Source organism: Otolemur garnettii, unplaced genomic scaffold, assembly GCF_000181295.1.
Source record: "Otolemur garnettii isolate 467f Iridium unplaced genomic scaffold, OtoGar3 scaffold00116, whole genome shotgun sequence".
In the NCBI taxonomy this organism is placed as follows: Eukaryota; Metazoa; Chordata; class Mammalia; order Primates; family Galagidae; genus Otolemur; species Otolemur garnettii.
The window spans coordinates 3,729,605-3,734,707 of record NW_003852511.1 but is presented as its reverse complement, the minus strand read 5'-3'; positions in this window follow the sequence as shown (position 1 = coordinate 3,734,707).

Genomic DNA, 5,103 nt, shown 5'->3' with positions numbered 1-5,103 from the left:
AAAAAACAAGACAAAAATCCCCAGCCGCCTCTCTACTGTCACTGCACATAAAGTGACACAAACACGCATGACATTGCAATGAAAGTCACAGCTTGAAGAATGAAACGCTGCAGATTTTGGCCACGAGTGAACAGCACGACAGAATGAATGGGTCATTTGCTGGTCTGCTTGTGGGTCCTTTCCTCGCTGGGATGGTGGATGGCAGGGTACACCGTTAGATTGCTCCTGCTCAGGTGGGTCTGCTGGCCCTGAGAGAGCTTGCGTTTCCAGCCGTCTTGAAGCCTGAGCTTGGTTTGTCTGAGGAACCAGAATTTGGAGCCCACTGAGCAGACTCCCTGAGTTCAGGCTGAGCAGTGAGGCTGCTGCCTGTCAGGGCCTCATTCCTTTTGCTGATGAAGAATAGATTCTTGGCACTTCTAATAAGGCTCGGCTGTGTCCTGTAAGTTCTACAAGGACAGTGGGGAAATGTCCTAAAATGCAGCTTCTGTCCTCAAAGAACTCACACAGGGTGAGTGAAAAGCAGGGTGCACGGTGGCCACACTTTAGAGAGCAGGGCAGTCAGGTGGTGCTGAGCACGTCTCTGCCAAGGTGTGGAACAGATGGATAAACTCAGCCGTGGGTCCAGATGCGCAGGCTTGGAAAGCGCAGCCTACTCCCCGGCAGAGTCCGAGCCGCTTCCAGCCTTGCAGTGCTGATGACACCTGCCTTCTTCATTCTGTGCTCAGTGCCGCCATGTTTTACTGCACGTAATTGGTAACTCTCAAGGTTCATATCCCAGAGTCATCAATTTGATGGTGCAATCATCAAATGCTCGGGAGACAACATCTTCCAAAATGGGAAAATGAGAGCAATGTGAGAGCAGCGTGCCCCTAACCCAAACTTCCCAGGTTTCCCGTTCAGAGCAGCCAGACCTGGCACCAAACAAGTGGCCCTGACACTTCAGGGGATCCATTTAGTGACCCCGCACATCAGGGTCTCTAGAGCCCCGTGGCCCCTCTGCAGGCAGGTGGGAGTGTTGTCCCCAGCAGGCAGGTGCAGGCCCTGTGTCTGACATCAGCACAGATGTACACACCAGGGCTCTGTGGCAAGAAAGAACACTGCTGGTGTCACCAGACACCTTCCCGAGTACGTGCAGAGGAACCAGGAGCCACTGGAGAATCAGTGCCTGCCTGCAGTCACCAGAGAGATTTCCTCTGGCATTCTGGCTTGGGCTTCTTGGTGGAAGGAGCCAGGGGACCTAGATGGGTTTTGAGGGGCTCCTGCAATCTTCACTCTGGCTCCCTTCAGAGGTGCTCTCTCCCCACCCTCGACCCCAGTTCTTGCAGGAGGACACTCCAAAGGCTAGGCTCACCACAGCCACGCATTAGCTCTGTGGTCTTGGCTGAGTTGGCCTGGATTGAATAGCATTACGGCGTCCTTGTGGCCTTCTGGGATGCTGTGAGGTCACACGCGTGGTAAAGTATGTGTGGCCTTCCTTACACTCAGGGTGGTGAATCTTCCCCTCTCCCTCTTGTGGTGGGAGCATTGTTGTATCTGCAAAACAAAAGATAAAACCCAGGAGCCTGTTGACTAATCCCGGAGGCGTCTGGGTGATACAACTTTAAATACACCCTCCTAAAGACACTTTCATGTGTGCAGTGGCTCAGCCACCTGCCGACTGTCTGTACCAGGAAACTCTAAGACGTAGCAAGTCACATCACGAACATTCAGACTTTAGGACAAGCCCCCACGTCTCTTTTAAAAATCCTTGAAACCAGGTGGCACCTGTGGCTCAAGGAGTAGGGTGCCAGCCTCATATGTCAGGGTTGGTGGGTTCAAACCCGGCCCGGGCCCCCCAAAAATCCTCGAAACCAATGTCCTCAATGGTAATTTTAAAAATCATCCCTGCTACAAACAGTTAGGAAGTGCCACTGATTTGGGAGGCTCCAGAATATCTGTTTGGGAACTGATAGGGCAAGGTCTTTCTGTCACCTGGATTACTCTTCAAACTCTCCAAAGCTATCTGGGTAAAGTTAGCTGTAAAGACATTTATGAGATGGCCACGTCTCCCCACTACAATGCACACAGACCCCTGAACCCACTGAGCCCGCGGAGTTGGGGCCCAGCTATCTACAGGGGATGCTGTGCGTGTGGGACGCAGAGGCCTGGGGGCAGCAGTGCCCACAGCCTTCTCTCTATGCCTCTCTCTGGTTCCGACTTGAGCTCCCAGAAGTAAAGGAGAGGGCTTGAGTCCATTAACACAAGGGGAGCAACTCGGGAGCCTGGCATCTGAAGTGAGTAGTCTGTGAAGGCGCCCCATCAGGATCCCCGTGGGACCCCTGATAGCACCTCTGCTTCATTTCTGACTTTCACTGACCCCTGACTTTCACTGACATACAACAACTGCTCTCCAGCTACAAGGCCAGGGACGAGTTTTGCTTGTCCACAAAGAGAAATATTTTCAATGCTTTCTATTTGTGGCTGCAAACACTTGGGATGACTAAGGGCAAAGGTGGAATCTCTCCGAACACCGATTTTTAGTGCAGGTTTGACGTCTCTATGTAATTATTTTTACCATGCAGGTGAAGCAAGAAATTAAATTGGGCTTTTTAATGAGGGGGGAAAAAGCAGCCCCAGGAATGAAAGATCATAGAGAACTTGAGCCGGTCACTTGTTAGTAAATACGCAGCTCCGGCTTTAGGTCTCCGTTACTGGAAATGCATCCCCTCCCCCCTCCCCCACGCTGTGTGGATCTGTTTTTTGCTTTCTTTGGGTTTCACAGGAAAGCAAAGTCCCCTAGGATCCTCCTTTTCTGTCTGCCAGACAAACCTAATAGAAAAGCCACTTCCATGTGTGAGACTGAAGGGTCTACTGCTGTTTCATACATGCTTCCTCAGATTCATAGATCCTGAGCCTGGGGGAGCCCCTGGGGGGACCACATTCATGTCCAGATGACCCACCGGGCAGTGATGCTGGGGGAGGCATCCCTGAGCCGTCCGACTCCCCACTGAGAAAACAGTCTGTTCCTTCTGCAGCTTGCCCTTCTCCACTTACAGGCTGAGGGAGCAACACTGGACTCTGAAAACAAGGCCCAGGGAATCAGATTTCCACCATGGTCTAGTTGGGAAGGGCAGGGCCAGATATCCCGGCCAGAAGTCTCTCCAGGAGATATCTGGGGAGGCAAGCTGAGCAAACAGGAGGCTATAGGGGCTGCTGAGGCTCAGACACGCTGTGAGGCAGGTCTCTGATCTGCCACCACGGTCACGACGCCAGCTGGCTCAGTGTTGCTTCTAGAAAGTCCCAGGGAGCATATCGGTCATGGCGAGTCAGCGGCCGAGTCAGTAGCTGCCCTCACTCTGGGTGGCTGCCCTGCTGCCCTGCTGGACTCCAGGAGGCGGCCCTTGTGCCTGAGGTGACAGATGCACTTGCCCCGGTGTTGAGTCACAGTCTAAGGAGTAGAAAAAGCATCAATGTCACAGTTCTGCTCCTGAACCCAAGCCTCCCTTTGCTTTCCTATACTTAAGAAATGCAAGTTTGTCTTTGGGTCAATTCTGCCCAGCAACAAGGTTTTATTTGCACTTCTCCCCAACCCGAGGCAAAAGTGTGCCCCTTTCTGGCCTCCAGCTCCCAGTCCTCACGGGCTCTGCCATTCTCTGGGGATCCCAGCATGTTGGAACTGCCTTGTGCTTCTCCCTTCAACCCGCCCTCTGCCATGTCCTCAGCATGGGGGACAGGCAGGCTATGTGTGGGTCCTGGGGATGCAATGACGTGCTCATGTGCAGGACAGTCCTCCCAGCAGGGGTGGGCGTGGGCGACCTGACCGCTCTGCTCTGCAACATTGCTAAAGAGATCAATCCCCTAACCCCTGGCCCCCAACACACACCCACTGGGGGCCCTGTTTGGTTTGACTTTGTGCATTGGCCACGCTTAGCTGGGAATACCTCCCAAAGAAGGCAGCTTGGGTCTTCGATAAAAGCAGGGAATAGCAGGAGGAGGGACTTCTGGGATCCATCTCCCACTTGCCAACATTTCTCTCCACGACCTTGAGTCACTTCCCTGCTGGCAGCTCCATTCCTCTCCCTACTCACACATGCTCTGGGAAAGCAGAGGAGGCCCCTTTGAGGGCCGGCAGTGGTCCCCTGACGGTGACAAGCAGCCAATTTGCTTTAAAAGGAGACTGCATGAAGGCAGTCCCTGCTTCAGCCTCTCCGTGGCCTCCAACCAAAGGGGCTGCGTCAGCCATCTCCTACAGCTCCTTCTAGAATCAGAAGAGGCCTTTCCGGGAATCCTGCTGAACCCTGAGGGTGAGGAGTGTCAGATTTTGCAGCAGGGGGAAGCTGGCAACCGAATCTCCACTCCCAAGTAACCTTTGCCTCGGAAACCTGCCAACTATCTGCCTGGAGACTTGCCTTTGATCACGACTTGTCACCTCCCAGGAGATGTTCCACTTTCCAAGCAGGTGAAAAACGAACCTGATTAAAAATAGTGGACTGGACTCTTCACAGAGTTTCCTTGTAAAGCGAAACCACCACCGGGTGCAGCTCCAAGTAGGAAAAAGGACCGTCCCTGCCCCTCAGGGTCCAGGGCTGTGTGGGCCAGGCGGGTTCCTGCTGTGCCCAGAGCCCCAGCACAGCCTGGAGCCTGAGGACTGTTGCTTGGCTGGGGTCCAGCAGTGACCAGAGCCTTTGGCCATGGCCACGGACTGGCTCCTGCTCGCTGGATTCACCTTGGTGACCAGAGGGCACTGTGACCCTCCGCCCCTCCCTTCCTCCTCTGCTTAATGCTTTATGAACCCGGGTTTCTGGAGCTTTCTCAAAACCGTGGACGCGTTCCCAGTGGAAATCATGACATTTTCCGTTTCACATTACGTACTCCACAATGCCTCAGGAAGAGAGAGAGAGAGAGAGAGAAGGAAAACAAGGCTTGGGGGCCAGCCCCTGTCCCTGCATCCAGCCAGAGCGGCCTCTGCCCTCTGTTTATCCCGGAGTCACCTCCCGCCCCAGCCCGCCTCCAGCGCTCCCCGCCGGCAGGTTAACTGCCTCTTCTATCTGCTCCCGCCTGCACATCTGGATAAAGGCGTGCCTCCCTAGTTCCTTGTGTGTTTTTTTTAAACTTTACTTTCCC